Source organism: Bombus pascuorum, chromosome 4 (genome assembly GCF_905332965.1).
Source record: "Bombus pascuorum chromosome 4, iyBomPasc1.1, whole genome shotgun sequence".
In the NCBI taxonomy this organism is placed as follows: Eukaryota; Metazoa; Arthropoda; class Insecta; order Hymenoptera; family Apidae; genus Bombus; species Bombus pascuorum.
In genome coordinates, this window is record NC_083491.1 from 9,232,088 (window position 1) to 9,258,828 (window position 26,741).

The 26,741-nt window shown below is 34.4% G+C and overlaps 1 protein-coding gene across 1 annotated transcript in view; it reads right to left on the minus strand.

Moving 5' to 3' along the window:
* Positions 1-26,741, minus strand: part of LOC132906064 (neurotrimin-like) — a 316,775-nt gene that overhangs the window by 167,748 nt on the left and 122,286 nt on the right. The gene's annotated exons all lie outside the window — the stretch shown is intronic.

Here is a 26,741-nt window from a genome sequence, read left to right on the forward strand (position 1 = left end):
TGGTTTGCTGGGTCCAGAGGTAAACAAACTCCAGACAAAAATGTTATTGCCGTTATTTGTAATCATCAACAGGAGTTACATTTGAACTTTTTATAATAACATCTATCGATATAAATAGATGAACTTGCTATCTAGGATAGTCATATAGTCGAATAGTTAATCGAATAGCGAACAGTTAAAGAGTTGAATAGTAGCATTGAGCGAGCGACGATTACGACTGGTATACACTATCTCTGTACTTGTACTTAAAGTGATTTTGATATAATTGACTATTACAATTTTATCACTCGGCTCTTTATTCAACAAACCAACACGTTTAATATCCACCTTATAATGTAACGAAATGGATTGACAAATGAATGACATTACATCAATAAGAGCAGTTGAATTCTAATAACTGAAAGTTGAAGAAACGTAGAACATGTTTTAATTAGCTTAACCTGCATCGAAAATAATTATCTTCCATATGGTCAAGGCTGTTTTCGTTGAAAGTCCTGTATACATCGATGTTTACCTCGTTTCGAACTTAAATGCGTACAGCAAGGTAACTTCAATGCGGTTCGCCTTGGTCTCTTTAAGTATTCCATGTTGCAGCCTGATTTCATTGGCGATCGTAGCGAGCTTAAGGCGAACTGGCCTTGTGAGGTCGATGTACAACTTTAATGAGGTGAGAAAGATGGCGTCTTGGTTTAAAAGACAGTATTAAGAATATTCTAAGCATTGCAAGAACGTAACTTACACAAACATAGATTTCATTGATTTTTATAAAATAGAGAGTGATGAAAGTTGGTACAAAGCCAAAAAAATTAAATTGTTCGTACGCTGGTGCGAATTTGTTGTGCCGGAAATAATCGAAAGTGGTTTGAGAGGGCAAAATATTTATTCTTTCTTTCCAAATGTTAGTGGATACGTGTTTGTTTGATTTTCGTGTGACAAATACATAAATGTAGCGAATGTCTCTCATACTATCCATCATATAACTATTCATATAAATATTTAATAAATATTCATTTCAAAATAATTTAATGATTTTTCAATACAAATACCGATAATCGAAACTTAATAGAATTTGTTAGTTTGAAACTAAATTAAGAAGTAACGTAGTTACGTAGAAATAAAGAAACTAAAGTTAAGAGTAAATGTCTTTATATGTCGTTTCCATACACACATGGATTGAAATTGAATATTCGAATCAATACGCAGAATGTAAGTTAAATATAAGGTTCTAAAAGCACAAATACAGATCAATCATTCAGCTATTTTCCACCAAGCTAATATAAATTGATATCTAAACATTTTATAATGCCAAAATTACACGCATACTTGACATAATGAAATACGATTGGTTCTCTCTAAATTACACTATCACAGACAAATATATATAGAACAATAATAATTTTGTGAACCTCATAGCGTCTGGATAGGAGTCCCCGTATAGAGCGTCCACAAAGTTATGCATAAATAATGATGAAAGTAATCAGCCGTCAAGTACTTCACGCGACACTTGTGCTAAGACATTCTGCACAAAAGGCTTCGTTTCTGAGGTGGCAGCTCGTGCGGACCATCGAACAGAGTTATCGAGTCGAAAGCAGCCGAGTCTCTATCCCTTCGTAATCCCAGTTGTTCGAGCTATTATCCCAGAAAAGCCAGTCAAATATCTGATTAGAAAAACCGAACATACGTTATTTCCCCCTCAAGGGTCACTTTCTTTGCAAAAAATTACGCTATGTAATTACGTTTCGAAAGCAACATCCTTCGACCCTCGTATAAAGGAATTTCTTCTCGACGTCTTTCGGAATCTTGCTATACTATTGTGAAACTGACAACGATAGAAATCTTCAGAAGGGAGAAAAGAAGGTTGAAATAATTTTATGTCGACTAGGTCGAGCAACAGACATTCTCTTTAAACAGGAGAAATAGAATACGATGTAATTGCAAATAAAGATAATTTGTTAGGTTCAAGAATGTATGGCTTTAAAGAATAACTGATAGATTGACGAGGATTCGTGGAAGCTGAGGGTATAATTATTAAAACGAGCGACATTCAATGTGGAAGATGTGGAGGTAGGCGTCCACATTGGCATTTCCAATTTCCTTACGAATGACGCGTGAGTAAATGTTAAAGAAAAATCGATTTCCTCCACCCTTCGGAAGAGACCCCTTCAATTTTGTGTTCTGTATTGAAGGTATTATAGGGTATCTTGAATACTGTAATTTTATGACAAACAATATTTTGATGGTGATTACATTAATGGGTAAATTATTATTATCAAATTTTGGCTGTATAATACATTCTATTACATTTCAGTTTCAATAAGCTATCGGTTCATTAGCCCCTGTTATTTTAATGTAGGTAATAATAGATATTTTGAGCCAATTTGAAATATTTCTATGCTAAATAAATTACGTTAGATAAATAAGTAAGAAGTACAGGATATATATCTAAAAGGAATATGAAAAATAAAGTTTCAGAATTTTCGTTTTTGCAGTTACTAGAAATATACACGTTCTTTTGACAAAACTAATATTGATTTTTGTTCAGATAGAAAAACTATTATTTTTATTATAGTATTTTAATTGCAATACCGTAGTACAATTTTTATTCCAATCTACGCGTTAAAAGCTCGTGTTTTTAGAATTAAATAAGTTTTTATTACGAGAATCTTTGAAGTTACTTCTTCTTTTTAGTCTTCTCACGATATTTACAATGAATAAGTTGAGTTTTATATATTACGAAAAGAAAACGTGTATGAAACATTCTGAAACATTCAATTTACTAAATATAAATTATATTAGAATGAAAAAACATCGCTATTTTAACATTACAACTCCTCGCAATTGAAAATCGTATAAACCACTTCGATGTACTTTTATCATCCGTATCATTCAATCTTAGTATTTCCACATTGCTTTTTATTGAATTTCAGAGTTCAGATATTGGCTTCCTTTTGAAGCATCGATAGAACAAATGTAACGCTCCCTTTTACAGGATACAACTTTATCGGTGAAAAACGTTCGCGTAAGAGCACGTTCGTATAACAGATTACTCTGAAAAGTGTAAAGTAAAATTAATCTTGTTATTTTAACGTAGCGATAACTCATAAAATTCATACATACCACTATCCATAATTATTAGGACACGTGTCATTATATTTCTTGAGGAATTTAAAACAATTCTACTTCATTACGAATCTTCTATTATAATAAAGAAATAATAGATTCACGATGGAATAATTACAAAATGAAAGCAACGTGTAGCATTCAATTTATACTAAATATTATACACTTTGTATACTTATGGTTAGCAATGCACGTTACTGTCTATAATTCACTAGGGTCTTATAATACTGTACCTAAGATAGGCATAATTAAACATTGCAATTACCAAACGAACTTGACTCAATATTACTAAACCATTCGATACTAAGTTATAGTATATTCCAAGCATTTTATTATAAACTAATCTCGTTGTTAAGTCATATGCTTAAAATTAGCAAGTGACCGATTACTCATAAACGGAGCGCAATGTTTAAAAAATAGGAAAATTCTAAAACTTTTGCGTTATACTCTGTAAAATCAATTTGTATCGTTCCAAGCTCTGTACCGCCGTAATTAAAACAGTATCGAAACGATAAGAATGGAAACCATGGAGAAACCGTGAGCGAAACACGAGATCCATCGGTCCAGCTAGTGTTAGCAGACATCGATATTCCGGAGAGTCCTGATCGAGAACTTCCACGTCGTCGTAAGACGGAGGCACAGTCTCCGGTAAGTTAAATGGAAACAAAATAAATGCAGAGGCGGAGGTTCCGGGGGCCGATAATGGGATTTTTCAGCGGTTTATTCCCGCCGGCGTTCTCTCAGCTTGTTGTAATTGATAAATGGAGATCTAAAAAGGGAAAGAATGAAAAAGATAGAGAAGGATAGAAATAAAGAAAGGAAGAGTAAGAGGGAGAAAGAGAGGATGAACAGGATGAAAAGAACGTACGAACGAGCCAGGGTGAAAGAGAACAGAGAGAACTGCAGTTTCACCGCATACCGGAAGACGAAGGCGCGGCCGTTCTTGAAGCGTTTCATGGCAAACCAAATATTCGCGGTATGCTCTGGCGTTGCAGGCCGGAATTTCCAACATGAAGTCGTTATACTGCGAGACCACTTATAATTAATTGCTTTAGTTTATAATCGCCTTGCGGCCATTGTGACGCAGTCGTCCGAATAACGAGGATACCCGTATCCTCCGCGTCGAGTGCCCGAACCTCTGCTAATCCTATCCTTTTTATTTCGCGTCAACCAACCGCCTCGTGTTTTATATTACGCTGTCCCACGTTTGAAATATCACCGGCGCGCGAACAACCAAGAATGGGAAACACGAGCATCCTAGATGATTGTTGCCGTTGCACTCTCTAACTTGCTCGTCTTGAAACGCTGACTCCAACAGCGACGAAAATGTTTAGATGGTCGAGTGTTGCGGATATTCTCTGCATCGCGCGTGCTTGACGTTTTTAATCAATTTCATTTTTGTGCAACATTACGAAGCTTTCTGTTAAGGATCGTGACGTGCGTACTAGAAATAAATGACGTTGATGAGGGGAAATTTTCGTATTTGAGAAAGAAGCGAGAATTATTTCTGGTTTCTCCTTATTTATTTACCGCGACGATTAAAAGTGGAAGTTTAATATAGGTTTATGGGAAAGAATTTATACGTTTCTTCCTTGTTTTAATGTGATAATTAAGATTGTGGATTCAATATGCTGCTGCAGATTTTTGAGAAAGAAACGATCTGTTTCTTGTTTCATTATCGATTTAGTATTATAAATATAAGAAAGAAAAATTATTTATAAATGCTCCGTGCTTTAAAATTGAAAGTTTGTACGAAAGAATTTGTCCTGAATTTATTTATTTAACTATGGCCATCTTCTGTAGACACGAAAAGAAGAGAAGGTCATTTTCCTTAATAGAGTAAGAATTTTAAACTTCGAATATCTTTCAAACTTTACATCTTCTTAAAAATGTGCAACATCTTGTACAATCTCTGGAATTTTAAGACTTTAAAGTCTTCCTAGATTTTTAACTTGCCAAATAAACAACGAAATATGCACTAAATTTACCATATTCGTAGGTTATTAACAACAGATGAACTGTAAATTATGCACACAAGACGAGTAATCAAAGTAAAATGATCAATAGAAAGTTTTATAAGATTATAATCTTCATTTCAAATCTTTTGCACACCTTACTGCGAGTAAATATTATATTTTATCTTTCATTTAATTTATTTAAAAATATAATAACTATTCAATATTGTGATAATATGATTATTCACAATTTTGTTAATGCCAGAGGGTAATTATTATGTGTTCCACATTTATAATTTATCCGAAGGGAAAAAGAGACGAAACGGATTAAACCAACGTTAAGAAGATTATATTCGCGTATGTAATTTTTAAAGCGCAACGTCAATTGTATAATAAAATACACAACGAATTTGTAGTGTGTCAGAACAAAGGCAAAGTGAATGGGCAGATTATTAAGGATTAAGTCTTTTAAAACGTATGCTGTACATATGTTCTTCTTTTTCATTTTTACGCAGTTTACAAATGCTTGGAATTAAATAATCAAAATTTAAAAGCTTTAAAATTAAATGTAACCTAAAATTAATTGTAACATCGACATGAAATAAGAAATTCAATGCTAAGTATCTTTTTCGAAATTATAACTGAAATATTGATCAATACTGACGAATATAGAAGACCATTTAAATAAATATTAAAATACGTGAAATATTATTTTATTTCAATTCTATCTCATAATAAATACCTTTTTTCCGACAGACTATATAAACGAAACCTATAAATAGGACTTATAATAAAACTTTAATCTATTACAACGTAGCATAAATAAGTCTCTTAAGAAAAATATCTTGGAAGAAGACTGAAGTAACATAATAAGAAGCCATTTTTTATGTAGCGAATGCCAATTTTCGTGACTCATTTGGAAATTAAATGATCGTATCGCGTGTTTACTATTAACTTATACGTGACTATTGTTAATGGAACGAAGATAAATAAATATCTTTTATTTTATCGCATGACAATTGAGCGGAACGTGACAAAGCGCAATAATTCGCAGACTTCATTAATGCTCGTATGCCGTGGCCGATCGTATATTTTGGTTTTCATACCAATTACGAGGGTGTAGTGCATTTAATGCTAATTTCGCATATTTCCCACGACAATTTAATCAGAAATACGCCGGACGTTGCTGTACGCGCAACGCCACCGTGATAATTGAGATTTATCGACGACACTTTTAATCAAACGCCAAACATTCAATGCAAACACGTCGTAACTGTCCATGTTTTTACGCTGTCCGTTGTAAAGTGTAAAGTGATTACTTGACAAACCGTAGTTGTGTAAAACTGATGTGTTAAAAAAAATGTTTAATATCCATTATCTTTATTATGACGAAGAAATTTTTTAATGTCGAAAGAAGCAGACTGGTACACTATTTGAACAAAATATTTAAAAAATGACTATTCGTACGATATATCATTCTCTTTTTATTGAAGCAAGTTGAATTTTTATGAAGAAGTATATCCTATAAATGTAGTATATTGTATATTATACATTATCACAAACAAATTACAATCCCGATTACAATAACGGTTATCATTACGATTACAAATAGTATTACAATTCCAATGGCAAATACGATTACAATTACGACTGCAATTACAATTATAATCACTATCTTGCTTGACCAATGTTATATTGAAATAACCATACGTTTTATTTGAATAAGCAATATTATTATTTATCTATAAAAGGAATTAACTTTTTATCGACTTTGAAATCATTTAATCGATCAGTTTAATAGAAGAAGAGAAAACAGAAAAAGAAGGGGAATAAAAAGAAAATTATTCTTTATCGCCAATCTCTTCACGTTGCAAAAGGACCTTTGACGTTCAACTTTCCCTTTACTGAAAGGTGCATATGCCATTTTCATGAATAGCAACGCGTAATTGGATGGTCTGCGTTCTTATTAAACCCCTATAAACGATAGCCCCGGAAATCGTGTGTTGGAATTTAAGTTCTGTTTGACTGTAAACAGCTAGCATGTCTATACGTGTCTTCCATCGATTAGACGCAACCGCGGTTGTTTGAGTTCACAGATTGCGCCTCCGGGGTATTAAGCGGTGTTATCGCAAATTGCTCTCAGACACACACGTATCTACACGTATAGAAATATAGAAATATTCGAGACATCGTGTCGGCTTCGATGAACGTTATAATTCTGAACGATTTTCCATTGGGCGTAAATTCATCTCGCAAAAGAGGCAATAACTAAACCACTGTCTTCCTTATTGTAACACGAAAGCAGTACACAGAATGTACCGTTTCAATATCGTTAAAATTGTTGATGATATACAGGTAAATACGTATACAATAGATAATTGTCTGTTTAAATAATTTTTTTATACAACTTTTATATATTGTACATTTTCAGATTGGTTTCAAGTATTACTATCATAATTGTGATAATTCCATATGGCGTACACAATATACACGTAACAGTTTTTTTGTGGCAAATGATCAAATAATTTCACGAACTGCTATGAATGAATATGTCACGCGAATTCAAGGCTTTCAAGGAATTATTTACTCGATATAATGTGTTTGTGGACGTATATGTGTAGGTATTGACGTTATGGAGAATTAAAATTTGATAATTCGATTAACTGCTTCGTAGAATGAAAATGTAATTTCATTTTATTATCTTGTCAAAGAATAGAAAGGTCTTTTTTATATTATAAAGTCGATTTAAATATTGTTTGAGTAGTTTTTGTCGCGTTATTTTCAATTAAATAGCGAAATATAAATTACGTTACTGAAACTCCTTTATTAAAGATTGCAGAATAGTTTAGGAACTGGAAAATTGTAATATTTTATTAATTATGATGGGTGTTAGTGAAAATAAATCAAGTAGAAGGATATTATGTATTAAATAACCGTGATGGATTGGAGTTGATAAATTACAGCTGTTTGGAATGTTTAATTACATCGACATCGCTGTATCTATCACACTGAAGACCGTTTCGCATTTAGGTTTGCAACTGAACTGTAATTTCGTCGAAAATTAATTTCATTAGCTCCAATTTCAGATTTTAGATAATTAATACAAACGTTTACTGAGTACAGGTATTAGCCACTTGTTAACTTAATGAAAATTTCCGATCTCCAATTTAATGGTGTAACTTACATCATGCCTTGGTATTACGAATTTTTAAGAAGAAATCTTCATTTACACTACATAGAAATTTTAAAGATATGTTAATTCAGACTTACATAGGAAGATATTTTGCATTTATTATTTTAAGCTACATTCATGCTTTATTACTCTTCCAAATTACATACACAAATCTATTCAACAAAAACAGCTGACTAAAACACACTTAACTCTGAAACCGATTCGTATTTACTAATTCTCAATTTTCTAATTATTAAAGACCTTGCTATTTCTATATACTTCGTCAGATTGGTTTCAATTCGTTCCAATATAATCACAATAGTCGTATCTCGTTATAGTGCGAATGAAATTTCAAAATGTTTCGTATAAGCATCCTTGTGAGCAGCTGTGCGCAGTAATAATTATTATTTTATCGAGTACCGCCGTGAAAAGATTTTTTAACGAGACACAGTGAACAACATAAGGGAAACAGGAGTGTTAGAAAGGAGAGAAAATAGAAATTTCCCGATGCACGTGTACGGAAGATAGTAGAATCGAAATAGTTACTATTCCTTCTTCGTTCACCCCTCTGCCGAAGGATTGCCAGTAATATACAGGCGTAATAAGCCTGAGGATGATATCACTTTTATGACGCCTATATGTATCGATCGTTCGTCCTGGATACTCGATGGCTCCGATAAGCCGACTTTTGCCATCGTCATACGCACTTTATGCGTCGAATGAAACATTTTCGTCCATGGCGCGGCTCGTTATGCGGGTTTACGTCAGGAGTATTAATTTTATTGGACTTTCAGTTCGTGGCTCGTTTGCCGGACCATTCACAGTACCGTTTCCAACAAGGAACCTTTTGATTGTCTATAATCGTACCTCGATACTTTGTGTCTAAAAATAATCTTCCCCTTTTCTTCTTTTTTGTATTACCCTTTAAAACGTACGACCTTATCTCTTCTACATTTTGTCATGGACCGTAAAGTTGATTTTCTAAATACTCTTTTCTTTAGTTAAGAATAGTGCTTGACCAAGGGATTAGCGAACATGTTTCGCGATATACGAGATTACTTAAAGTTTATTGTATCCGCTTTGTAATATATTCGTTAAATTTTTTGAATGAATCTTTTGTACGAAATATTCTGAAAAGGTTCTTGGTAAAAGATATAAATCCAAAATGTATAGATTCTATATTTTTATCACAAGTGAGGTTCTGAATTTTCACTGATATCATTAGGTAATTCGAGAAATATTTCGTGTTTTTGACCAGTCAATCTATTTTATGGAAACAATTTGTAGCTTTTATAGAAACAAATCTATATGGAGAATAATATTTGTGATTGAAAGTTTTAATTTATACTATAGACCAAAGAACTCAACGTCAATAATAACAGATGTGTTTTATCGACAGATGGTGTTATTAAAAACAATTGTCAAATGTTACCTTTGTATTCCGTATTTGCTTGCGCGCGGTAATAAAAAGTGCGGCGTTCTTTCGCAAATGCAGTTAACTCATAAAATAGCTATACGTCAATTGCCCGGAGCAAAATCAAAGTTTCGCTACGTGAAGGTAATATACAGGTATGTGCCCCGCATTCTAGTTTCTCGGATCCAAAGAACACAACAACAATATTTTATTTGCCGAGTAAAAAGAAGGACATAGCTTTCCAACAATTTAAGCGTCACAAAGTTATTGGTTTACTGGATATTCTCTAGGGATAGAAATGTATACAGGGTAGTTCTAGAAAAGTATAAAGTAAATTTATTGAACGGTTTCTTTAGACATTTCTCTATTATATTATTTATAGTAGTTCGATATGTTGAGAAAATACGTGACGTGTACGTAATACTGCGAAATGATTCTGTGACTTCATTAAGATAGGATAATATTCATTCTCCGATTTCATATGTAGCGGACATGGGTCTACGAAAGATTCAAATCGGAATGATTCTTATTGTTGTGCCTTGGAGTGTCAACGTTGTTTTGGTTTGCTAGGTTCAAAAGTAAACGAACTCCGGATAAAACATTATCCCCGTTATTTGTAATCGTCAATCGGAGTTACATTTGAACTTTTTATGATAACACCAGTCGATATAAATAGAGGAACGTGCTCTCTAGGACATTCAAGTATAGCTAGTCATACAGTCGAATAGCGAGCGTAGAGTTGAACAGTAGCATTGAGCGAGCGACGATTACAACCGGCATACACTCTGTATACTCGTACTTAAAGTGATTTTAATATACACTAACTATTACAATTTTAACATTCGTCTCTTTAATAAACCAACACGTATAATGAACCATCTCACAGAGGCCTATTATGCATAATGAAATTTTCGTGATAGTCAAAAAATAGTATAATATTATATTTTTAATTTTCTGTCCTTATTTTCAATTCTATTCAATTCGGATAACAGGAATCATATTCATTAAACAAAAAGATTATATTTACCCTTCTGTCAATATTTAAAAAGATGAAATCGTATTGAAAATAAAGAAAATTGGTTTTAATATAATGAAAACCAATATTCTTCCAATTGTCACAATTTTTCCAGCAAGAAAATATTGATTCGATTGTTAAAAAAAAATTAGTGGAACGTTATCATAATAGACGTCCTCGTATTATTGTTCAGCGTGAATATCGTGGGTTTTCAAGAACGTAGTTAATCAAGAAAAATCATATGCAGAGCGAACGGGCCAGGTGTCGACGACGTCGCAGCATTACTCGAGAACTAATTGCCCTCGTATTATCTTCGTCCCCTACCCGTTCAGCCTCGTAATCAACCAGCCGCAAGACCTGTCTATCACAGTCCTCCAGGTGGCAGTGTTGTAATTTGCAAGCCGATATCGCAACAACACCGTGTTTACCGTTACATCTGTCAGGCTAATGGACCCAGATTAAGGCTTAGCCCGTTATCGTTGCCCCTGAAGCGTATCAATGTCTTTCTAGCCAGCGTTGTCGCGGTTACCCTCCTCTCGTCCACGTGAAATCCTGACTGACCTGTTAATTGTAAGCCCGCGAGCCAACACCGATAATAGTGCTGTTTCTAGCACGAGCACTGTTAATACGTTCCTTGGTACTCTATCAACGATGCATAGTGCTTGTCGCTAATTTTCATTTGGCAAGAAATCGGTTGGGTGTTATTCGACATACACTGGCTTTCGGGACAATTGAAGGGAATGTGAAATAGCAACACGAGGGTGGAAAGTAACAGGAAGTTGGATGTCGAATAGAAAATTGTACATTCGGAAATAGAAATGAGCAGATAGATAATGGAGGTAGGTATCAATGAAGTTTAGTCGAACTAGTATTAGTGATATATACCTAAGTTTTATTTATTAAATATTCTCACAGTATGCAGATTATTTAGTAATTAATAATTGAAATTAGTATTTATTTTTATATAAAGCCATATTTGACGAAAATTTATTCATATCCATTTCCAATATCTGTCCACTTATCTTCACCCCGGACTGTACAATTCTATATGTGGAAATAAAAATCGCATGCTTCATCTTCAATCGTATTTAGCATGAAATTTACATTCGTTCCCATCAGAGAAATTTGATTTTCAATTTTGTGTGACTTACATCGTTTGCTATATTAATTCCTGAATCATTACCACGTTATACATTAAATATTCCAAGGGGTGAGAAAAAGAACATTAGAGGCAACACACGCAGTAACAGAACACGTTATCGCAACATGAATAGTCAGTGGCGTGCCATTGGCGCGCCATTAAAAGTTTCCATCATTTCAGGTTCATATTACCATTGTTTCGGGTTTAATGCGAAATTGGGGTGAGAAAGCGTTAGATTTCGTCGCATTTGTTCGCATATATTATGTTTCGTGTTCCGGGGAAAACGACGACGTACTTTCCAGGGAACAGACAGCCTCGAATTTTGAACGGGGTATTAAAGCGAAACGATTTCGCGGCTGGACGACAAAATGCAGAACGCCAGTCTACGTACATGTGTGCGTACGTGTGCATGCCGTAATACTGGTTTTCACCAACAGAAAGAGAAAGGTAGAGAGAAAGAGAAAGAGAGAGTGCAGAGCAGAGGCCCACGCGGGAAAAGTTTCACCGTGAAAATTCCACGCATTTTCCAGGACGACCGGTTGAACGCGGTGTTGAACGAGCCTCGACTTTTTTAGTGCTTGTTTAGCTCGCGCGAATGACCCTTTTGAAGTTAATGCCCCATGAGCGCACACGGCCATATACTAAACTCGTACGACTGTTGCCAGTTGAAAAATTCATCGATCACGAGCAGTGGTGAGAGCGAGAGAAAGAGAAAGAGAGAGAGAGAGAGCAAAGTTGAACGAGGACGAAGACGAGGCCAAAGCGAACTTCGAACTTTTACCGTGTTTCCGCTCACGACACCCTTCCGCCCCGTTATTTCACGCAAAATAAAAGTTAATCCGCCGCTCGTGCAGCTTCATTTACGCGACACTGTAATGGCCCACTTCCACACACGACGAGAAATTCGTCGTGACTAGTACGAATGCCGGAGAAAGGGAGAGACGGATATTCGGTTCTTGTCTATAGCGATTTCCAATTCCACGCACGATACCTCGTTGTTCGTTACCGCGTCTACGCTTCTCCTCTATAATTTTGTTTCTATATATTCGCGACATTAAATCTAACCGTCGTTGCCAAATAGCTGGCTCGGTTATTTCCCTGACTGATGTCGCAAGGGTAACGATAGGGGGCGAGGATTGAAACGCGTCCTGCGTAAATGATAGAGGTGTCTGGAAAATTGAGAGTTATTTTGGTTATGGTTTTGTTGATTGCAATTTGACAATTATATCGTATCTTTGTTCCTTTTCGGTGATCAAATCTGTGAAACAACTTGAGCGATCAAGTGATCGTAGAAGGACTGTAATTGTCAGGAATTTTGGAATTAGGTATTATTATGTGATAGTACAGATGCGTACCTCTAAATAGTAAATTAACAATTATAAAAATTGCATGATAAAGGTATAATTTCGTATGGTTGCATCTTGGTAACACATGATACAAAAAGGAACCTTGCTTTTCGTACTGCTATTGTTCTAACAAATGTAATTAAATTCTGTAAATTTTAACGTATCTAATTTTCTGTACATTCGTTACTCTAAGTGTCTATCTACGATATACAGTTACGTATATTATATTTGAAACATCTAATGACTTAGAGAATAATCCTCTTTTTATTCCCACATTTGTATTGCACAAATCCTTTCGTCTCCCACCGTATATACTTGAAGCAACACACAATTTATCTTACCCATCTGTAGCGGCACGTGAGTCAAAGGGAGATTCGAATCGGAAGAGACTCATATTATTGTGCCTTGGAATACCAACGTTGTTTTGGTTTGCTGGATTCAAAGGTAAACAAACTCCGGACAAAACATTGTCGCTGTTATTTGTAATCGTCAACCGAAGTTGCATTAGAACTTTTTATAATAACACCAGTCGATATAAATAGAGGAACGTGCTTTCTAGGGCAATCAAGTACAGCGAGCCATACAGTCGAATAGCGAACGTAGAGTTGAACAGTAGCATTGAGCGAGCGACGACTACGACTGGTATACACTATTTCTGTACTTGTACTTACAGTGATTTTAGTATACACTGACTATTACAATTTTATCACTCGTCTCTTTAATAAACCAATAAACACGTTTAAATACCACCTCACATCTTTACGAATGTATTAAATACGCCGAATTTTTAATTTCTGATCGTGATTTACTTTGTTAAGGTAGTATTCTCCTCTCCTGTCTTCAAAATCTTCTTCGGTACTTCGCTACCAATTTCTCTCGTAGATGGCGTAGAATATGAGAATAAGCTACTGACTGTCGAGTTTTCGCTGGTTAAAATTGTTTTACATCGCGGGTAATGGAGCCAGCAGTCTCATCGATGGAAGGAAAATCGGATCGCCGACGCATAGAAAACATATACCTTTCCCCTCGATTCCACGACCGGTCAACGCGACGCATTATACGGATTCCAGCCGAGCCAATGTCACTGGCCATATTAAAGAAAAACTCGCCTCTTGCCGTTGGAACGGTTTAAACGGCGACCGTACGTTCTCATCATCCTGAAATTTACGCAGCCGACGTTAAAGCAAATTACGTTCCACGCCGTGACATGTACAACGCGAAAAACCGCGTTTCTTTCTCATTCTCTTTGTCCCTGTTCTCGCGAACGGTGTCATGCAACGTTCAACCGCCTGTTACCCAATGAGTTTTTTCCAACTGGAAACGATGCTATGAAGTTGGTTAAAATTTAATGTGCACCGTGTAATTTGGGACGATTCGGCTGACTTGATCGAACGAATGTTTAATGCATGTTCGATACCGAAGTCTCGATAGGATTAATCGAATTACACGAATTTAAGAATCTTGAAACTTGTTGGTTCTTTCGGAAGTGAATTCTTTATTAATCTGCGAGGAAAATTGTTCTTAATTAATTGTCGATGATAGGAAGATATTTTGTTGAGTGGTTTTGTAAAAGAAACAGAATTTCCCGAAAGCACGTGCATTTATCGTTTGTTCAAATACTCACCTTACAGTTAGAAACGCTAAATCAATAAAGAATTAGCAAAATTCTTGAACATTGTCTAATGAGAAGATAGATTCATAAAAAGCGTCTCTTTAATATTAATATTCAAGACGCAACATCAACTGAACTTAAAACGAGGAATTAATAAGACTACGATATAGTTGCAGAAACTTTCATTATGAATTGTAGATGTTTCTAAAAAAGTTGCATCTAGTAGAGTAAAAAATACCAAGTACAAGTACGTCAGATATGTTCGAAAAATATGATTCGGTAAAATAACAAATACAAACATCACGAAAACATTTCTATCCAGTATATTTTCCCCTGTACAAAGTTCAATGTAGAAAAGTGATTGATGTATATTCTATAGTGCATTTGAAGTATCAATTTGATTCCATCCTGCTGTGTCTGTTCTATCACGTCTATTAAAGGAACCATGTTTTTTAAAAACTGGTGTACTGGGTTGATGAAAGTTACACCCGCTACCTTTTACAATTAACTCATTGCTTTATAAATTGAATTAAAATGCCGTTTGTTTAAATTTTACAATTATTATAATCCATGTACACTAATATTTTAAGAAATAGTCATTAAAATTTGTTACGTTACATCGTGATTTGAATGAATAAATTCTAAAATATCGAAAATACTGTCATATTAATAATAATGTAAAGTTGTACAATGCGTCATAATATAGTCGTATCGGAGGATTTCAGTAACGTAGAGATTCCTTGCTTGAATAGATACAATCAATCAATGACGAGCGGGTAAACTGTAATTTTATACGCTGCTTGTAATCAGTATTCCGAGAAATTTCAAGCCCCGCAGCTTACTTATATTTCTCGTTAAATTTGCTTCGAAGGAAAATATTCTGTTCGATGTTGCTTACATCACTAACCGGACTCCGTTGTGTTATTTTCTTAAAAAAAGATTCGCGAAGCACGATGTAAATGAAGAGCAAAGAATGGATCATCGGAACGATGTGAATAAGAGTTTCTTATTGCTAAGAACTAGATCGACTGCATGGATTTGTATTTGAAAGTCTGCGATCGTTTTTCCATCCTTAGCGCGATATAGCGGGGAAAAGATTGTAACATATATTTTATATAGAAAACAGATTTTCATAGAATCTGTTAAAAATAGATTAATTTGCAAATTCAGATTATTTTCAACTTAGAATACGATGAATTTTTCTATATTCGGGGGTAAGATTTTATTGTTTTTAATGTTTGCAATATTAATAGAACAATGTGCAAGACATATATTTTGATATTTGCTACATAAATTTATTAAAGTATCAAATTGAACCAACGGACAATTGAAATACTTTTTAGTTATTTAACGACCAATAAGCTTACTTTTGTTTTGTAATATCTGATACCGTCAATTCCCAAAGAGTTATTTCGTACAGAATTAATACGGTCATCAAACTTCCCTTCATTAAATTCCTTTCTGTATAGAAGGCTGGAAGTCAATCGCGGAACTCGTTTATCATAAACAACCTGCCATAGATTCCGCAAAATATGAAAGAACGAGAATAATTAAGGATCGGACAGCAGTTAATGCAGAAATCGTTTGGAGGAAATTGCGAACCTTTATATTTTAAATAACCTGCAGTCTGAAGAACAGGGTATTAAACGTTGAATGTGAAAACAATGAAGTTACTTTATACCTCTTTGAATTTCTAGCCTCTGATAATTCTGAAGAAAAATGAGCTTCCAAGGAAAAGTTATGTTTATCATCTCTGTCTTGGGATGTCAGGGTAAACTCTGTTTCATTTATTTCCATCCATTTTTATTCAAGTATCGCCGTGTACTTAAATATTATTTCGTTTATTTATTATGTTGTACATGTATAAGTACTTGAAGAATAAAAGACCATAACATATAGGATCAAAATAAATCTTGATTCATAGATTTGAAATTTTTCTTTGAACGTTTTAAATGTTTATAATATTGTATATTGATTATAATTTGTCATAAGGCACGACAAATAAAATAAGTAACTCATCGTACAAGTGGTGTTAAATATTAAGAGAAATAACAGATGAAATAAAAAGCATTTATGTGAAAAATAAATTTTCCGTGTTCTTGATGACGAAGATTACGTGGAAGAGCGAAATCGGTACGGAAATTAAATTATTATTAGCCCAAGCTATATACGTTTTTATTACTCTTCCTGTGTATTGGATTTTGGCTAAAAAGTTACTTTAAAGAAATTTAATGCCAACTTTCAAGTATAAAAGCAACACTTTATTAAACGATGTATTGCTCGGAACTTTCTACCTTCTTGTTGGCAATTTCATTACTCTGACCTCAAAGAACTTCTAGCATTTATTTTTACGAAGGAATTTTCCAGATATATTGACAACAAATACGTCATATTATAATTGCATTTTTATAATATTCATAAATTGTTCGATACGTCTTCAAATGCATAACAAATTGACAGCGACCGAAATACGTATATAGTTCCATCGAAGAAAATACCTTTGTGTTAAAATCTTTACAAATCTCGAGAAAGATTTAAGAACTAGACTAAGTTTCCTCCATCAAATCAAACAATCTTTATATAAAAAATTATTTTTAACATTTAATACTGTAATTAGAGAAATAACTACACCCGATACACTATATGTTAGTATATAGTTATAACATATAAGGAACGATAATTATACTAAATATTAGACCCATGCAATATTCATTAATATCACACTAAAGATATTATTAATATAAGTACGTATAAGACCCTATATAACAATCTATCTTCTTAATTCCATCAAAATTGAAAACTGTCTGATCCATTCTCCCACTTAATCCCGCTCTTCCATCCACTTAATAACCACTATCAACTACCGAACAACCCCATATCCCACATACACACGTCTAAAAAATGAAAAAGAATTAAAAAATTACCTCAAATAAGAAAAAACTATTATCTCTCCTACGTTCTTAGCGCCATTAGAAGCCCCATAAAACCCCTCTCCATAAAAGTTCTTGATCAACGCGTGGGTCCTGGCGCGGCGATACTTTCCACCCTCTGATTTAAAGCGGGAAGTAAGCCAGGAACAGTTGGCGAAAGATAAGAACCCGGGGTGTACTCGTGCGGCCTTGGGATTATGCATGGGATGCGTACACTCGCTGAGAAAGGTAAATCAAGGATTTGCAGTATGTATATGCTGCGTGTGAATGAGGTTCGTAGTCGAGCCGGGAGAACATCTAACTAGCCTCTAAATGGAAGATCCGCAATGCGGCTAAGTACCCTGATAGATTCGGAAGCTAGGCTGAAAGCGTGGCCTGGAATTAGCCATTGTTTCGGCCCATGATTTAGGTAAGAGCCTGCAATTTGCTCGGAAACTTGACGATGAAGCGACGATATCGACAGCGGCGGTCGGTTGACACAAAGCAACCCTTGCAATCGGTGTACACAGTTACATCGGTGTATAGGAATCGCCTAATGGTATATATCCGTCGATATAGGGAAGAAAACGAGGCAGTAGATGCGATAACGTGGCAAAGGATCGGCTGGGAATATGTAAATCGTCCTGCTTACCTCGTCGTCGAATCGAGGCCAGAGACCTAAACAGACGTCGGAAGTCTGGTAAGTAGATTCCGGGTTGTCTGAGAATAGATCTCGGTGGGATTCTCGAAAGAGGTTGCACAGACCCGACGTAGTAAAGGTGCGAGTAGTGGCAGCACTGCCGCCGCGCTGGATCGTAAATGAAATCCACGAAAACGAGTTCCCTCCGAGGTTCTCTGCTACGTTTGATATTGAGCCAGTACGTTGAGAGAGAAGGACCACGGTCACTCGATTCGAAAGATTTTCCGTGAATTTGCATTCGTAAAAAGAAAAACGAACGAGTCAAAGGGTATGCATGTAAATCATGTAGTACAACGTTGTAGGTGCATGTTTGAATGTATCATATTGGTCTCACTGACTTTCTGTGTCAGTGTGGACAATCAACAATGCATATAAACATAAAGGATTTTTTATTTTTGCTAATTCGCTCGTACATTGAATTGGATTGTTAGGTATCGCCAGGTTCTTTTTATGTATACTGATGCATATATCTTGGTTTCTTTTGAATTTTTAAAAGAAGTAGGAAATAAATTAATGGCACGCAACAATTTTGAAAAATTAAACGGGAATTTATAACTTATGTATATCTGAATGCCACAGACGAAATTCAGGACAGGTTTTTTTTTATAAAACAGCGAGAATACAATATGATTACATTTTCGCATTAAATATGTGTTTTTATTATTCTTTGAAACATTTGGAAATTTTAACAAGTCTAATACTAATTAATTTAAACTGCCATAATGACTAAGCAATTGCATTATTCTGTAGCGGCACATGAGTCAACGGAAGATTCCAATCGGGAGAGACTTGTTGTGCCTTGGAGTGCCAACGTTGTTTTGGTTTGCTAGGTTTAAAGGTAAACGAACTCCGGGCAAAACATCATCGTCGTTATTTGTAATTGTCAACCGGAGTTACACTTGAACTTTCTGTCATACCACCGGTCGATATAAATAGAGGAACATGCTCTAGGACGATCATTGTATCGAGTCATACAGTCGAGTGACGAGCGTAGAGTTGAACAGAAGTATTGAACGAGCAACGATTACGACCGGTATGCACTATCTCTGTACTTATATTTAAAGTGATTTTAATATACACCGACCATTATAATTTTATTACTCGTCTCTTTAATAAAGCAACACGTATAATAAATCACCTCAGCTCGCTTTTTACAAAATGTCTGGATTGACGACCTATTTTCAATATAAATTAATTTACCTTCATTAATCCATCAATATCCTGAAACAATTTCTAGGAACACGTCGGTTAATAAATCAAAAAGGTAGTAAGCCAAACGATGAACCATTAGCCAGTTCATTAATCCAATTAAAGGCCAGTATTAACTTTACTCTTTCTAGTTTACGCGTAAGGGCGAAGTCTTTCAGAGGAACCACACAATACGGTACAACGTCTATCGAATTACAATGCAACGAGGAAAACAGTTTCGCGTGCGGGGTAGATGAAACCGAACTCCTGGCAAGTTTAAGTACGTTTAAGTAGTAATTAACGGTTTCCCCATCTGTCGATACCTCTGTGCGCCTTTAACTATGACGACTACGCCTAGCAGATATTCGTCCTGTAACGGGAGAGAAACTATCGAGGACAGATTGCGTTCTTGCAAGACGATGTCTGGAGCGACCACCGTGCAAGTGTTACCACAGCTCTAAATCTCCTTGTCGAGCGTACCTCGCAAGTACATCATTATGCACGTTTCTCCCGTAATTTTGTCTCTTCTCACTCCCGACGTCATATCTTCCAAGCGTATTTCATTTCCCAATGTGCGCCAAGTACTGGTAAATACCAATATATAGACAATCTTTAAACGATAGTATCCTTCTTTGATTGAAAAAGAGTACGCTTTGTCAAATGTTATACATGTCACTAATTTAATTAACTTTCATTTCATTTCATTTCATTTATCGTAAGGGTGAGGTACACATTTTAGTACAAAAAATATCGCATACAAGGTTGCAGATACATACATACAAAGTCGTAAAAAGAATATATACGGTACATATAATACTCGATGAATTTTAATCAGTTTAACTGATTAATAATTAATCATCGATTTTTTAATCGATTTTTCTAAGTGATCTGTAATACTATACTTATAACTTACGCTAGTATTGCGACAATAAGTACATTCTTGCTTTGTTTCTTATTGCCTGATAAAATTACTTCTCTTCTTTGCAAATATTTTGATGAAGATGAATCACGTTCAAATATGGATTGATAGAGGTTGATCAATAAATCCTACTAATAAATTCGTCTAGTCGTCTGGAATGTAATCTGCGTTTATTACATTCGAACAGTTCTTTCCACCTCGATTCTTTCTCCTATCTATACAATTCGTTTCACGTTATTCTAAAATATCTCACATATTAAGGGTACATTGATCGAAGCATTTAATCGTAATTAGAGTAACTGCGTTACAGTAACGCCACTACGACAGGAATTTATTCACCATGGAATTCGAATGAATGCTTGACGAATACGTGCCAGTATTTTCCATTGTGACCTAGTAATTGTTCCATTGAACAGGTTTAACTTTTCAAGACATTATTATAGCCAGAATGGTTACTCGACCAAGCAGTATATTTCACGACGAATTTTTTCAGCCCTTCGTTGTAAAAGTTTAATTTCATGTTACGTAACTTGATTATTCGGACGTTTCAAATATTACGTGTATGCGGTACTATTTTCATATACAACGTAATTCTCGTTAAATATAACTGTAATTGAACGAACATATTCGCTCTACGTTAAATGTTACTTTATACGTCATTATTATTTGTATTCTTATAACGAAATGTAATGACCATCGTAATGTAAACCTTGATTCCATATATCGATTAATAGTGTACAAAGGATCTTGTTAAAACTCTAATGTCTAGATATTTCCTCCATCTTTAATGGAATTAAATATCATAACACCTCGCGATTTACCCGAATGTAAAATGCTCTTTTCCGAAGCCTAGGTTATTCAAATAATTAATATTTAAATATCCAATATAATATCCAATGTAATATCAGCATGTAGTATCATGTGAGTAACAACGTTATTTAAATTTTGCGAAGGACAAAAAACACACATTAGTTTCAAAGTCACATATAAAAAGAATTTTAATAACATCATTAACAACGTACCTAATCTTTAAAAAACTAGAATCCTATTCTTCAGATACAATACAAAACACTATCTAAAAACTCTACAAACTTCCTTAACAATCTAATAAAAAAGATAAGAATCTGAAAGAAACTTTCCACAAATCTTGTCGCAAATCTCGCCTGAAATATAAAATTCCTTTATCTATCTTTATCCCTAAACTCTACTATACTATCAATCAAGGGAGCATTCATCGCTGTTTTGATCTTTAATTTCTACGTTATTTTCGCGCGAAACGTCGCTGAGCAGGCAAGTTTGGAACAATTGAGAATAGCTTTCCAGTTTGATACGCAATGAACGTCGCTGGCTTGAAGTTGGTTAGCACGTTAATCGAGCATTGTTCGTTAGGTTGTTAAGCGAGAGATTTCGGCATCTGCAATCTTGTCGCGGACGCGTTCAGAAAGTTTCGAAGCTCCCTAGCCAGTGACGGGGGAGGCTTTAAAGGATTCGCAATAGGATTACGCTCATCGATCATCGCGCGCACCTGTATCTGCCTTAAGCGGCAATATTGGAAGCGGATTTTAACGTCGGTTTTAACGGTCCGTATCGCGTAATATTATCCTGGTATTAATAATACCGATAAATCAACCGTCGTGAGAATAACGTTCGACTTCGGGTACGATATTCCGTTGGTAATTCGACAGGATCGAATGAGCGCAGTAGCACTCCTGGGAAACGAAATATATGTACCTGTGACTGTTATATTTATAGAGAATAATGTACACGTACACGAGTTGTATAATTATGCTTGTTACCAGCTGATATATTTCTGAAATTCTGAGGCTACTGTTTCTCTAGGATGTACAACCTCGTTCATAAGACTAGAATCAGTAGAAAATTATCGAAAAGAATGAATTGGAAATCTTATAAATTATATGGTAAAATTGAATACTTCCTTTGTTTATTACATCTATAAGTTAAGATTTAAGGGTTTCCATATTGTACAAATTATTAATTATTTTTTTTAATAATCCGAATCAATTATCATGTTTTGAATCAGATAATTGATGGAGATGAGAGAAGCAAGCATCCTAGTATTTCTAAACATTTTAACGTAACATAACACGAATTTGAAAAACTTGTAACAAAAAGCTTCCTCAAAATCCTTTCTTCTGCTAAAGAAAAGAAAAACTTTTCACATGCAACGAAACATAGTTGGCTTCTCTGAGATCCAAAAGTTAAGTTCTAATGATTTTCTTCGAGATCGTTGTCCCACCAGTTAGGAATCTTTATTCCGTCTTACAAAAGGATCGAACGAACTCGGAACACGGATTTCCCGGATTCATGTGGGTATTGGACGATAGCTGAAACTGGGACAAGCTGTAACTCTTTTTTAAGTGAACGGAAGAAAAATGAGAGAGCAAAGCTTTGTCCAGTTTAATGAGCTTCATCCTTCCGCGAACCGCATTTCTCCATGTGTATATGAAGATGAGACTCAAGAATTTAATGCATGGGTATAGTATTCATTATCGTGGAAGACAGAAGAGAAAGAGGAAGGTAAATCGTCCGAAACCACGTTGTTTTATTCTATTCCGCGCATAAACAACAGAATAACATGACAAATTATACTTAACATACGAAGATGCACAATTGTGTATCGAACCGTTTAATTTATAGTTACATTATTCTGTGTAGGTAATAGTCACTGAATTTTTCGACTTTATAGCACATATACATATACTACAAAATGTGTAAACGTACGTATACTATATTCGTGTGTATTTGCTCGAAAGTATCGATATATCTGACAACAACTATTTGACAAAGCGAATCGAATACGATCATCTGTGCTTTCTCTTACGCAGACAGCCAAGATAAAGAGGGAAAGAGAGCCAGTCGTTTTTTGATGTGTACGCTCCAAGCTGCGATAGTATAAGCATCCAGAGCTCGCCTTTTCTGCTCGTCGAATTGAAGCAGGAAGAGGGCAACGAAGCGGAACGCAAATGTCTTCGTTGAACCTTATGAAGCGAACTCTCGGAATCCGTGGGCTTTTCGCAACTGAACAGGAGGAAAGAACTGTACGTGGCGAGCATTTCGAAAAGTCGATGTGCAATCCGTCAATACTGTTCGTTTATAACATCTAGACACTGTTACGTAACCTACTTCTTGCTCTTTATCTTCACTGGTGCGCCAATTACGATTTGTCCCCCTCTCGGTTCTCTCCATGCCCTCATCTTGGAAGGAAGAAGAAAGTCTTGGATATCGACGTTTTCCTAAACTTTATGACATCTCTATGTGGCACGACCAAGATGTCGTGTATATATAATCGATTCATCGGCGTTTCACGGTTGAACTTTACTGTAGTTTGAAGTTGCACTCATTTAAAGGCGCAATCGACTTTTCGTTGAGAAATCGCGCAGAAAGCTGGGATATAACTGTCCAGGGAATATGAAGGACGATTAAACAACTCAAAGCGCTCGGTGATTAAGCGTTTCAAAGACAAATCGCATTACAAAGCGTCCCAGATAGCTGAGATACTTTGAACGATCTTGGTCTTTTAAATATTGTAAGAAAAATATTTTAGGAGGACGTAGCATAATTAACAGTAACTGAATTAAGAGAGAGGGTCACGGTCGTTTTTGTAAGGGGACGTTTGAATAAGCGATTAATCGTGTGTTTTTATAGTTATTATTGCAAATGAATAATTTCGTTAATAATTCGATAAAAGAATATAACGATATAAGCCAAATGTAATTTCATTCTCAATTATTTGTGTGTTTTGTTGTGCTTTAAATGTCAAATCGTATTCATTTGTTAATATGTCAAATTCTATTGAATTATATTTCGTATCTGTTTCAATTCCGACAATTCTTCGAATTTGTATGTCCCAATTTCTTTTTCGTTTTATGAAACGAAAAAATCTTTAACGTTTTTAAGAAGAATTTAAGTATAAAATTGAGACAACAAATTATACATGTTCATAGCAACTTTTATTTTTACTTTTACATATAACTCGAATTTGGGGCAGGTAGAATACGTGATAAAATAAATTCAGGGAACGAACAAATTATAAATGCACTTAATTAATACATTTAAAAATAGTAAGTGACATTTATCAATACTGATACTGACAATTTCCTAATCAATTTTAGTTTAATCTCGTTATACGAAAAGTGGAGAATCTTGTCATAAAAAATATCTCTGAAACAGGTATTTTTAACACCTGACACAATTATCAGTTTTAGTCAACTGTTACAGATAATTGTAAAGCTATTTTAGCAAAGAAACTAAAAGTACGTATTACTGGAAATTACACCTAATATTTTGTTCAATCGACCATTCGCGGAGAGACGCGATAGCGAGAAAGCACGTCAACGGGAGTCGTAAATTCCCGTTACGATTAGATAGTCGACGCCACGAACTGATCGATCCCCTTATTTCTATTAGGATAATAAGGGTGGTTCAATTGAGTTTACACTGAATTAACGTATTTTATTTTTTGACACATTTTCCTGACGTCAATAGAGATAGATGAATCTTTTGGTACTCTGTTCGCATTGAAAATAAACGTATAACCGGTAATATCTCGCATATATCCATATGTAGAATACTTCACGTTAAAAATTAAAGAAGAACGTTTTATGCAGTACTCGATCAGAATCGAGTATCTAGAATTAAAAATTTAAAGAAGAAAAATGAAGTATTGTACATGCCAAAGTTATTAGATGTCTCAATTATAAATATGTTTAATTAAATTTCATTTAGTTAAATAATATCTGTAATTGATGTAAATAAATTACAGCAGAAATTATATGAACATTTGAATCGCTGAAATTTAACATTGTCTTCATTATTAAAAGTGATAATTGTTTAATCGAATATGAAGACATAAAAGAAATAAATCGAGGTCGTGATTATTAAAACGCGAACATTGAACCGATTAATTTTCATTTAACAAACGAATACTTTAATGGGTACCAAGGAAATGGTACAAAAGTAATTTTTTATGAGCTTATTAAGTTACATGAACGGAAAATTAGAAAAATTACTATATCTATATTTTGCTACATTTTAGTTTAAATTAGTTCGGTAAAAAAAATATATATATATATACGTTTGAATAAATTCAATCACATAAATTGAACAATTGAAAGTTTCCTGTGGCTGTATTTTATTATATTTCAATTTAAATTAATTTAATAAAAATATATATTGGTGGTAAGTGTCAGGATGAGAATGAGAATGAGAATGAAAGTGGAGTAGTTCAATTACGCCTGGTCTTAATGTCGATTCTGAAATGGAACGAAAGCCTTAACTCAATAACGATTCAGCGTTATGTAGAGTGATACAAACTTAGGTCGTTAAATTAAGCAATTTGGAATTCCTCCCGGAGTATTCGACTACTACACGCTGTACGTGCACATCTGTGTGCGGTGTCATGTAATTTTATGAAACATCTCAAGAAACACATTACCAAACAATTAACATTCAGCAACGTTAAATGAAAACTCAAAGTAGTAGAATGTTTCTAAATAATTGAAGGAAGGCGAAACGTTAGTATCCTGCAAGACACGGGTGATGGAAGTAGTATAACTCGATCATTCACGAAACGTCGCTTAATAGAAAAGACCACGTTATAAATGTTAATTCGAATATATTCCAAAATAGTATTTATACAAATGCACGCCTATATATTTAATTGTACAGAAAAATAAAAAAATAATTTACAATGCATTTTACGATTTTTAGATGATAAATACAGACAAAATTTGAAATTAATATAATAAAATTGATATACGATACAGATATGTTTAAATTTATGTAAAATATCGCGAGTATTAACATTGTGATGTAATTTATTAGTAAAATAATTATTGATATGCAGACAACAAATACAAAGTGTATTATATTTCCAGAGTAGACCATAATTAATTATTATTTTTGTCCAACGTATTAATATAATAGAAACTTTCTGTAACTAATATTAAAATACGATTTCTCATTTAATGGGGAGCATAGGTAATACTTTACCGGTATCGAAACCTGTCATAAAGATAAAACAGCATCGGGACGCAGAATACTCGAAACATTAAAATCTGTTTTATAACATGCTTTCTATTTTTAATTAAACTGAATCGACAGTATGTCTTTTATACATTCTACAGTTTAAAATACGAACACCTTATTGAAAAGTAAAGTGTTTTTATTCGAAGCTTAAACAATAGCGTCTCTTAACAGCAATTACAATGGATTATTCGAAAAGCTACAA